The 12,701-nt window shown below is 40.0% G+C and overlaps 1 protein-coding gene across 2 annotated transcripts in view; it reads left to right on the top strand.

Moving 5' to 3' along the window:
• Positions 1-12,701, top strand: part of ROR1 (receptor tyrosine kinase like orphan receptor 1) — a 418,261-nt gene that overhangs the window by 202,207 nt on the left and 203,353 nt on the right. The window lies entirely within an intron of this gene.

Below are 12,701 nucleotides of genomic sequence, written 5' to 3'. Positions count from 1 at the left end.
CCATGACAACCTGTTTGGAATTTTCTCTTCAGCTTTGTGATTTGGTGACTATAAATTAATAGAACACTCATTTAAAATATGACTGGAGATAGTTGTGCTAAGTGACTCCTGCTTCAGGGACTAGTCATAGACGCCCCAATATTGGGATACATGCTGGCTCAAAATATGATTTTAGGGGCATCAGGAACAGACTTGCTGAATGTTTGTTAAAAAAACCCAAAACCTGAACTGCATCCCATATTTAGGGGTGGGGTCTGGGAATATGCATCTTAACAAGGATCTCAGCAGATTCTAATGTATGTGAAGATTAGAAACCTGTGACTAATGATAATAATGAACACAGAGCCCTAAGTATTCTAAGTGCTATATATTTATTTCTTACAACATGCCTGTGAGACACCAGTTTTTCTGAGTGTGGAGTAGATATCACTGTTTGCAATTATTTTGGGTGCCACATGGAGACATTTTTTTAAAAAAAAATTTCAAAGTTATGTGTTTAACTTACATATAAAACTCATATGTGTAATAAATCCACCAAACTCATAATTTCATCAATATTGTTGCTTAAGTAAAGGCTAAATGTATTTATAAAAATAGTGAATCAATTTAAATGGAAATATTAAATAAATACTAATTCTAGTAACAAACATTGTGAGGGTAGAATGAGAAAAATTCAAGTTTGCAAAGCATTGAGATGAATGGAAAACCTCCGTAGCGAGTCAAAGAATTTGGGTTTAAATCTTGAATTAAATTCTTAATAGCTGTGTGGCCTTGAGCAAATCTCTTTGTCTCTCTGAGTTTTAGCTGCATTCTTAGCAAAATGGAAATACTAAAACAAACTCAGCTAGGCTGTGGTGAAGAGCATATGAGAAGAAAAAAATAAAAGAACACCTAATAGCTGGTCAAGAAATATTATTAAATATAAATATTACTCTAATCTTTCTAGTATTAATTCAACATGAGCTGTTTGGTTGTTGTGGTTGCTGTTTTGAGACAGAGTCCTTCTCTGTCGCCCAGACTGGAGGGCAGTGGCGCGATCTCAGCTCAATGCAACCTCCGCCTCCCAGGTTCAAGCGATTCTCCTGCTTCAGACTCCAATATGAGTTTTTGATGTGGACATTACTTGAATCTCCTTTAAAACTTGTTGGAAATATAAACCCTTTTTTTTTTTCTTTTTTATTGTTTTTAGAGACAGGATCTTGTGCTGTTGCCCAGGCTGGAGTGCAGTGGTATGATCATAGCCCACTGTAACCGCACACTCCTGGGCTCAAGCAATCCTCCTGCCTCAGCCTCCTGAGTACCTAGAACTATATAGGTGCACACCATCGCCACCGGCTACCAACTCTTATTTCTCATATATTTCTCTGAGTTATGTTTTCACTATATTTACTGAGTGATATGAGGGGGAGAGTGCTGAACTTGGGTTCCACCTCTGCCTTTAGCTATCAATGTGATCTCTGACAAGACATTTTGCCTCCCTGTGCCTGTGCCTCAGTTTCATAATCTGTAAAGTGGGATTGCACTCAAAGACTTACAGGTTTTCTCCCAACCCCTTTGTATTGGAGCTATTTCTTTATTATCTATAATAAATTGAGAACAGTCAGAGCATAGATTAAATATCACTTTTGCCCAGTAGGCAATTGGCCAGAACTGCTCTACAGTGGCCCAACTTACAAAGGTTTCATCTTCTCACGTTCTTTGGAGGTGCTAATGAGCAGTAAAACCAAATGACTGGCAGAAGGAAGAGGAAAAAGGAATATACTGGAGCAAGGAATCTGGATTCTCTTCAAACTCAAAATATCTCCCCAATGAATAAAAGTTGACTGTGTTTTTATAATACTAGAGTTTGATGGTACGATATATCTTGTTAATAGAATCATGCTACCACTGGACTAGAGAGATTCATGATTAAGTTGTGTCTATTTCTTTCTGCCTTAGAAATAGCAGTGAAATCTGGATTTTTTTTTTATGTGGGAGCTCCTCAGTCTTTAAAAAAATGAATTAATAACTGAGATGGCATAATTAGCTGCCTGGGTGAGCTCTCAGAAATCAACTTTTCTTTGGGTCAGCTGTCTCCTGGTTAAGCAGTTATGCGGAAATCTTTCTTTTTCATGCCCGGAAGTATAAAACAGAAAAATCATGGGATGCTGAAATTGCTGAACACACACGAAGTGGTGCCACAGTGTCCCCCCACTGTGCCAAAGCAAATTTCTGAGCATTATGTAATTTCTCCCTGGCTTTGAGCTCCCATGATCCTGTCTGAGGTTGATGCTGTACAATCTGCTAGAGCTGAGCTCCTTCAGGCATTTCTTTGGCAGGTGACATCTTGTCAATATTAGAGACCTGTGATTGGGAGAGGGGAGAGAGGCTCCCATCAGTTCAGTCTACATCCAGCGCCCTGCCGTTTTCCAAAATTCATGCTGGGGATTGCTAACACAGACGGCATTTGTTGGCTGAAGAGTAAATCACGACTTTTGTGGGTACATTCATTCATTTGGAAAATATTTTTGATCATTCACTGGGCTGATAGTGCTGTGGGGAATTTGAAAAAATGTATTTTATATGGTTTCAAAAATAAAGTCTATGGTAGAGCTTTTGCCCTCAAGGAATTTACAGTCCTTTAGAGAGCCAAGACACGTATTTGTAAGTTAACTAACAGCACACACAAAAACTAGATACCACTGTGATGCACTAGTGGTAAAGCTAACAAAAGGTAATATCATGGAGTATGAGTTCTGGTTGGGTGATCTTGTCTAATTCTCTTATGTTCCCAATGAAGAAACTGAAGCACAGAGAGGTAGGAAAGGCTGACCTGAGGAAGCACAGCCAGGAAAGGATTGCATTTAGGGTTGAATGCAAATCTCCTAATGCTTTTTGTGCTCTGCTTTCTGCTACCCGACAGCCATCTCTCTGTATGTTTAAGCATGAAAGTGGTGATTTCGGAAAACTGTTGATGCTCAGAGGGAGAAAAGTGGCCAACTTTAGGAATCAAAATTCCAATATTACTCCAGGTCAATGCCAGAGAAACATAATTTGACTTAATATGGTCCACATCTTTCTAGTCCAGTGCCAACATCATTCATTAACTAGATATACACTATTATGTACTGTAAAACCATAATCAGCTTTCCACGATTTTGGAGAAATTTCTAGCATAAGGAGAATCTAGATCCCTGGTTTGTCGGTGTCATCTTTTTTCTTCCACCTTTTGTCAGTCACTTGGTCATATTGGTCATTGGCACCTTCAAACGGAGACAGGAAAATGAAACTACAGGTTGAGTATCCCTTATCCAAAAATCTTGGGACCAGAAGTGTTTTGGAGTTCAGAATTTTTTGGATTTTGGAATATTTGCATATATATAATGAGATAACCTAGGACATGGGACATGGGTCTAAACACAAAATTCATTTATGTTTCATATACACCTGTCTTAGTCCATTCTCACACTGCTCATAAAGACATACCCAAAGTGGGTAACTTATAAAGAAAAGAGGTTTAATTGACTCACAGTTCCGCATGTCTGGGGAAGCCTCAGGAAACTTAGAATCATGGCAGAAGGTAAAGCAAACATGTTCTTCTTCACGTAGTGGCAGCAAGGAGAAGAATGAGAGTGAAGTGGGGGAAAAGCCCCTTATAAAACCATCAGATCTCATGGGAAATCACTAACTATCACGAGAACAGCATGGAGGCAATTGCCCCCGTGATTCAATTACCTCCCACTGGGTCCCTCCCATGACACATGGGAATTATGGGAACTACAATTCAAGATGAGATTTGGGTGAGGACACAGCCAAACCATTTCAACACCTTACACACATAGCTTGAATATTTATTTGAATAATATTTGAATAATTAAACATCTTTTCTTTATAAATTACCCAGTCTGGGATATATCTTTATTAGCAGTGTGAGAATGGACTAAGACAGGTGTATATGAAACATAAATGAATTTCGTGTTTAGACCCATGTCCTAGATATCTCATTGTATATACGCAAATATTCCAAAATCCAGTATTTTTAAATAATTTTGTGCATGAAACAAGATTTTGACTGCATTTTAACTGTGACCCATCACGTGAAGTCAGGTGTGGAATTTTTCACCCACGGTTTCATGTTAGCGCTCAAAATGTTTTGGGTTTTGGAGCATTTTGGATTTTGGATTTTTGGGTTAGGGATGCTCAACCTATAGTAAGTTGACTGTCACTCGGCAGCTCTGGAAAATTACCTGTCTGCACTGAATGTCCTCATCAGTAAAATGGAAATGATTATAGTACTGACCTTGTAGGATTATTCTAAAAATCAGAGAAGCTCATGCAGCTTAGAACAGTGCCAGGCACATGGCAAATGCTATGGCATTCTTAAGCATCTTCCTCTGTGGTGCCTTATCATTACCATGTGATTGTGCCTTGCTTGTCCCTGTTTCACTTTACAGAGGGAGAAAAGTGGCCAACTTTAAGAATCAAAATTCTGATATTACTCCAGGAAATGCATAGAGCCAGAAAGACACAATTTGACTTAATATGATCCACATCATCCCCTCAGGCTGAATAGTTGTAGCTTGCACATCTATACCAAAATTTTTTACCTTTATTGTGGAAGGAAAATATTTATATCTTCTATTCCATATCTTAGATATTTATAAGAGTGCTTAAGTTCAACCTCCCAAGAAACTGCCAGTTCTGTTGATGGTGATTGTCTGCACAGATTTTCATACTATTTAGTGTTGGGAGTGCCTTAGGGACCATCAACAATAGCCCACTCCTTTTATTCATGAGAACACAGGCCTGGGAGGTTATTTGTCCATCCATGGCAGGTGCACACTAGAGGTTATCTGGTTAGTAGCCCAACTAAGATTAGAACCCAGGAATTTTTATTTAATCTCAAATGACCTCTTTTATTTCTGCATCCGGGAAGGAGAAGAGGAAAGTAAACAGGAAATTCATGTTATCTATGGAAAAGTTGATCAGTTTAATGTTTACTAGATGATTTGTTTCAGGAGATTGTTTACAAGTTTTATCTTCCTAGCTAATAATTTTCTGTAAGAGTAAAGTCTTGGTCATTAAGATAGTCGTATGAATGTATTCAGAAGCTGTGTGGTGTGGATAATTTTGGTTTTGAGAGTAATTATAATTTTATTGGGCACTTCCTGTGTGACAGATCATTTATATTCTTTTCTGCTGAAAATTCAGTATGGGCTGGGATCACATTTATTTTATAGATTATTCTGTCTGCAGTTCCCAAATATAGTGGGTGGCACATGGTAAACACTTTGTAAATAATTGTAACATGTTGTAATTTTGTTATAGCTTTATTCTTTGTAACACTAAAAGTAGGTATATGCTTCTATGATCCAGAAATTTCACTTCTGGTTATATAAATCAAAGGAATCTTCATATGGTTCTATAAGGGAACATGTATAAGCATGTTCATCACAGCATTATTGGTGATAGCTGGGAATTAGAGACAATCTGAACACACATCTGTATTAGTCAAGGTTCTCCAGAGAAACAGAACCAATATACATAGAGATTTATTACCAGGAATTGGCTCATGCACTTATGGAGCCTGGAAAGTCTGAAGTCTGTGGGGTGGGCCAGCAGGCTGGAAACCAGGGAAGGGCTGATGCTGTAGTTTCAAGTCAAACACTGTCAGGCCGAAGAGCTGGGAAAGAGTGAATGTTGTAGTTCAAGTCTGAAGGCCATCTGCTGGATTATTTCCCTCTTGCTCTGGGGAGGTCAGCCTTTTGTTCTATTTAGGCCTTTAACTGATTAGATGAGGACCACCCACATTATGGAGAGCAATCTTCTTTATTCAGAACCTACCCATGTACATTTTAATCTCATCCTAAAGCACTCTCACAGAAACATCAAGAATAATGTTTGACCACATATCTGGGCCCAGCCAAGTTGATGCATAAAACTAACCATCGCACCATCCCTGTGAAATTATATAGGTAAAATTTAATGGCTGCTGACTCTGGGATACTGTATCAAATAAACTTCCAAAGAAGAAAGAGATGATATGCTCAAAAGAGTTCAACTGAAAAGAATTTAATGAAGGTGCTGCTTACGATGGTGAACAAAGTTAAGGAATCAGCAGAGACAGGCACCCAGGGACTAGGAACTAGGCCTGAAGGGTAAGGGGAGAGAATGATGCAATTGGAATCCAATGAGACTGGAACCATAGAAGAGGGCCATGCTGCTAGAAGCTGTGGCCATAAAGGAATGGACCTACTGCCAAATGCTCAATAAGGCAGAGAGGGAGGGATAGGTGAGGGGCCAGGGTGGTAGCCTGTAAACTTGACCTCTTTCTTCTGGCCTTCAGTCTTCTTTGGGTGTCCCTCATTGGTCAAACACAACCAAAAGCCACTGGGCATGGGGCTCTGGGTGATGTGTCTGTAGAGATCAGCCTTAGGGGCACAGAGCTGGGCAAGGCATGACTCAGTGGCCTGGAAAGGGCACATGATGAAAGGCCATCATAAACAGTACACAGCAGTTAGAAATGATGAAGTAGATATGCTCAAAACCACATGGATGAGTCTGAAAACCTAGTGCTTGTTGACAAAGGTAAGAAATAGAAAGTTCTAAAACACAATTCTAGTTATGAAAGTAAAATACATATGCACAAAACAACAATGCACGTCTGCCAGACTATTTAGGAACAAAAGCATACACATCAAACACTGTGGAATAGCTGCATGTGGTAGAGGAAAGTAATGTGGATTAAAGGGAATAAATAGAAGAATAAATGAGAAGGAGAGAGAGGTCTTTCATGGACCAATGATGATAATGTGCTATGAACAGAAGAGAGTGATTAAGTCAACTCCCTGCACTAAGGATCCAACTTCATGAGAAAAAAATATATATTTATAAAATATATATAACGTACATATATGGTATTAATTTTTCTCATGCTGCCAGATTGGAGGAATCCGAGGCCTGAGGGGTTCAAGGAACTAGCCCAGAGTTATGAAGGTAGTGGGTGATCGCTTGAGGAAATGAGATGCCATGGATATTCTTGATGTAGATTCTTCTCTTCAGTGACATTGCCATGACCCCACCTCATTGAGACATTTGATCCACACAATACAGTGATTTAAGGCCTGTGTGAATGTAAATTACTGCTGTTCATTTTTGTGTTCTTGCCTGGGACCAGGGAAGAAATTCTCCAAATACAAACATCCTGCTTTCTGAGTTTGAGGACTTACTTTAGAAAAGTACTACCATTGACCTTATACCTATCATTAGCTAAACCTTCTGTAAATGGCATCATTTTGGGAGCAAGGTAATTGTCAGGTCGGGTCTGGGTAGACCTATACCTCATCTGTTATCTCCAAAGTGCTTTCAGTCTCTTTCTTTTCCATCTGTCTACAGGCATCTCAATTGGTTTATGTTAACCTTAGAAAATGGGGCTTGGGTTTAGCCAGAGGGGATGGAAGATGGCCTCAGCTACATGGCTCTGGAAGCGAAGGTGGTAGGGATGGCCCTAGTCACACTGGGCCTTTGTAAGAGGGCCAAGGAGCGCTTACCCCTCCAAGGACCCTTGTCTCTGGGGCTGTACTTGCCACAAACCTAATCCTCTTCATTGCATAGCTTCGCAGGCTAGGTTTTCAGGAGACAGCACAGATGGAAAAGCTCCATAAAGCTGTTGTGATCCTGTTAGCACATTGTGCAAGGAGCATGGATAAGACTTTTGATTACTGGAAGAAAAAATATACATTTGTCTGAATCACTCATGCTGCCAGATTGGAGAAACCTGAATCAGTTTGGTGTTATTCATAACAACAATGGTAGTAATAGTAATAACAAAATCTGTCCCCACCATTTGTTTACCTACTCTGTAGGAGGAAGAGTGCTTGAAGGTTGGCATCCATGATCTCATTCCATTTTCACAAAACCTTGCATTTTGCTGGCAGAGAGACCAAAGTCAAACAGGTTAAGCAACTTAGCCAAGAACAGAGCCAGAAAGTGACCCAGTCCAACAGCCTCCTCAGCTCCTGCCCTGTCCTCACAGTGGTTGCATCCCAACTCCAGTAGCCAAGTCTGTCCTGAGACAGGGTGGCGTTGGGGTGGAAGCTCAGGAAGGCTGAAGCTTCCCAGGTGTGGCTAAGTGGAATGTCCCCAGGGCCCAGATTGGTGCCCATTTTAAGGGCAGGGTTTTCTTGTTGAGGTTGTTCTCTCTTCTCACCTGGAGAGAGAGCCTGTGTTATCTTCTGAAATGTCCCCTCAGGTAAGAAGGGAGTGCATTCTATTATATATCAGGATATGAATCCTGTCAGACTGCAGTGAGGCAAGGCCGCTTCATGATGTCTTGAGAGCTGGTGTCCTGGGATCCTTTGGCTGGGCTGGAAGGTTCAGCTGGTCCACATGGATAGGAGGATGTGTAGGGAAGACAGAAGGATGGCCTGGCCTAGGGGTTTATGTTTGCTCCTAGATAGCAGAAGTCCTGTCATAGAAAAGGGGATTCCTGGGCTGTCACAGTGAGTCCATATTAGTTTCCCTTACTCTGATACTCTTCAAAGTCCATCCAACTGGAGTCACATACTTCCTTCTTCCTTTTGCAAGCAGTGCTCAAAAGTGAATCAAGCCCACTCAGCCCAATTTGTTGTTAATGCTTGTTGCTCTCGCTTGACTCCCTTTTTGTTTTCTCTTTTTAAGGATGTTTTGTCCTAGTAACAAATGATACAAAAAATAAAATAAATAATAAAATACTACTACTACTAATTGGCAACAAGCACCATTCTAGTTGCTTTAGGTAGATGATCTCATTTGATCCTCTGCAGAACCTTATAAATTATTATCCCCAACTGGCAGATGAAGAAACTGAAGCTTGGAAAGGTTGAGAAACGAGTTCAAGGTCGCCCAGCTAGAACACTGAGGAGCAGGGAACAGAATGCTATTCTGTTTTCCTTCAAAGCCTGAGTTACTCTCTACTTCACCACATTGCCTATAAAATGGGGATGGTAATAACAGTTGCCCTGCTTGCTTTGCAAGCCTGCGGTGAGGATCAAATACGACAGTAATTGGGAAAGCACTTTGAAAATTGCAAAGCGCTATGTAAATATATGGTATTATTCTAATGTATCACGGGCCTACAAAAACACTGCTCAAACATTTCATTTAAGAGAAGACACACCGAATCATTATTCAATAAGATAACACCATATGTGATCCTTTCATCATTCCAAGAATGTTTATGAAGTCCACAAAACCAAAGCCATTAGGAAGGTTTTGTTTTCTGGGTAGGCTCAGCAAACTTGGAGCAAGCTCAAGTGGTCTTTAAATAGTCAAGTTAAATTGAAGAGACCGCATTAAGTGTCAAATAATTAAATGCCCTTACAGACTCTGGGAGTTTAGGATATATGCTTTCAATGCATTAGAATATTCCTAAGAGCTGCTTTCAAGGAGTTGAATGGGAATCCCTTTGGTACTAAAGGGAGAGGTAATAATAATAACAGAAAATAATAGCAGTAATTTTAACCATTGGAGTAGTGTGAAGAACACTGGCTATCCAACCAGACTCCTGGTCTACTAGATATATAACCTGGAAAATAATTTAATCTCTCTGTGCCTTAGTTTTATTATTGGTAAAATGGGAGTGGTAATAGCACTGACTTTGTAAAGGCTGTTGTGATGATTAAATGAGCAATTGGAACTGCACCTACCATATATAGTGTGTACTCTGTAAATGTAAATGTTACCTCATGCTATTATTACGCTTTCTTAAGCACATAAAATATTCACAAACAACATGAGAATAAAATGGTAAAGAAACTGAATTCAGCTGTAATAACTAAGGTACTCCAATGTGCCAGGTACGGTGCTCCATACTTTATATACATTATCTCTTTAATCATCATAACAACGTCAAGGAGAGATTTTCTCACTCTCTCCCCCCTCATTTTACAGATATGGAAATGGAAGTCCAGAGGACGTGGTGTGATCATCTGAATTGCTCTTTAAGATTTTTTTATTCTTTACTACTTTCCCAAGCTGCCGAAACCTGGCAGCTAGCAGCGACTCCTCTGCCCCTGGATCTAATTGGTTTTGAGAACGGGGAGGACTGTCTAGTATTCCAGCTGTGCCTACACTGCTGAGAGATGGGCAATAGGGGAAGCGGAACCCCTCTAGAAGTGCTGGCTGAGACACTTGAGGCTGGACTTACTTTCCACACCTTTTTAGGGTTCTGGAGTGAGTCAGTGTTACTCAGCCCACTTAGAGCTATTCTTGAAGCTGCTTTGAACCAGGTTTTAAGGTTTTAGAAACATTCGGTAAGGCAGGAGTGTGGCTGGTACCCTGCAGTTCCTCCAGAATGGTCTGGTTTCTAACTGGGTTGATTTAGGATGACATCACATCAGTTCACAGCATTACAACTGCCTTTAGCTCCTCATTGTCCAAAAGGACAATGTCCTCATTCTTTAATATTGTGGTTGAGTGGAGTAAGTTTTGACTTCACAACCTAACAGACCCAGATCTGAATCTTGGCTCTGTCATCAATGAGCTGAATGATTTTGAGATAAGGTATATTTCTCAGAGCCACAGTTTCCTTATCTACTAAATAATCCTTACTTGCCAGATCAAATAAGATGTAAAGGGATGCAAAGCACCCCACACCCGGTGTGGCTCACAGTAAGTACTTACTAAACATTAGTTCCCTTCCTTTCTCTTAGCAAGGCACACATAACCCTTTCTAAACACACCTCGATCTATTTATTAACATACTGTACTTTTTAAATATGTGCATGATAGTTCATGAAGACCAAGTTGAAACATGCCTTTCCTAGTTTTGCCGCAGAAATGAGATAATCTATGTGGAATTACCTAGCTTACTGCCTGGGACAAAATGGGCTCTAAATAAGGAGGAATGAATGAAGGTGGCTGAGTGGTAGGAGCTAGGACTGTTAGTAATATTTTCTCCTGAAGGGTACCCAGACTTCTCTGGGAACCTTGAATTTAAGAAAGCTTATAAGGGGGACTGTGCAGTGGAAGGGGTCTGGTCAAGGAGAAACAGAGCACTGGTGCCTGTATACTGCCTTCCCTCAATAAAATATTTGTCTCCTCCACCCCACAAGCCAGACCACAGCCATTCACATTTAAATGTGAACATGGTTTGTCCATCCTTGGGAGGGTGCTACGTGGAATAGGATTATATTAAGTGCATAGTGATGCCTTTGTGGCTCAGGCAGGGAATTGTCCCTGGCTAATTTCACATTGGATACTAGTCCTGTAAATGTTATTAGGGTATGCAAGCTAGCTGCTACTATTAACTTTATGTTGACTTTCTTTGTTCCAAACACAAGCTCTCAAAAGAGTTCTTTGCGGAGTGCCATTTAAGGGCTCGTGCAGCCTTTGGAAGTTGATTTGGGGATGCCTGGGAATACAGACTCCTGGAATTGCATTTAGGATCCTGACTCAATGTGTATTTTCATTCTGGTGTTTCTTTTGGTCTTATTCCATGTGTTGGATAGCTGAACGTGGACAGATATACAATATGAAGTCTCTTTGGTTTCCATAGTAACACATTATTTGTCTGGCATTGTCAGCTCATTAACTGTTCCACCCAAGTGAATTTTCCAACTAATCGAAGCATTTCTCATTAAATGCCAAACAGTTTGTTGTTTAATGGAAATCTTTCCTAATGGATTACCCACGCACCTCTGTCTTCCGAAGGAGGGCTGTCTTTTCACAATACTCCTTGGACTTCATTGTGAGTTTTTGAATGGTGCTGTCATATATAGTACTACGTATCTGGGGTGTGTTGAACTCTGGACTAATTGCCCTAAGCTGTTAAATTTTTTGAGTCCCTGGGTCTCCGTACTTTCTCCTGAGTAGTTTCTAGTTTATCTGCCTCCATCTCCTTTCCTGATCTCAATTTGTTGTGTCTAGTCAACTCCAGACTAGGAAATGTGATAACGAAGCTTGTGAAAAGTACATATTAAACAGCTTCTGAGTGAAAACCTCTTGAGCTTTTCTAAGGAGTAAGAGCTTCAGTGCAACAAACTGCACTGGTTCTCCACAACAGAAAGCATTCTGCCTCAGACATTATTTTGTCAGATATTTGTTTACCTATCCTGCCAAATTTGAGTTGCAGGAACCTAATCCAAATGTTAATTGGAATTTCCAAATCACCACAGATTGCCCATCCCTAATCAAAAAATTCTAAATGCTCCAAAACCTAAAACATTTGAGCACCAATATGACACCACAGGTGGAAAATTCCACATCTGACCTCATGTGATGGGTTGGAGTCAAAACTTTGTTTCATGCACAAAATTATTAAAAATATAGGGGCCAGGCATGGTCGTTCACACATGTATGTAATCCCAGCACTTTGGGAAGCCGAGACAGGAGAATCACTTGAGTCCAGGAGTTTGAGACCAGCCTGGGCAACATAGAAAGACCCTGTCTCTTAAAATAATAATAATAATAATTAGTATTATATAGAGAGAAAATAAAATTACCTTCAGACTATGTGTATAATGTGTATATGAAACATAAATAAATTTTGTGTTTAGATTTAGGTCCCATCCCCAAGATTTCTCATCATTTGTGTGCAAATATTCTAAAATCTGAAAAAATCCAAAATCTAAAACACTTCTAATTGCAAGATTTTTGGATAAGGGATACTCAACCTGGACTATCCAAGTGCTGGCTTTAAGTGGGATGTTACAAGGCCTTCAGAAAGGTTCGTTCAATCATTT

This window comes from Rhinopithecus bieti, unplaced genomic scaffold (assembly GCF_001698545.2).
Source record: "Rhinopithecus bieti isolate Rb0 unplaced genomic scaffold, ASM169854v2 scaffold_6380, whole genome shotgun sequence".
Classification (NCBI taxonomy): Eukaryota; Metazoa; Chordata; class Mammalia; order Primates; family Cercopithecidae; genus Rhinopithecus; species Rhinopithecus bieti.
The sequence above is the reverse complement of the archived record's forward strand: the minus strand, read 5'-3'. Positions and strand labels throughout refer to the sequence as shown.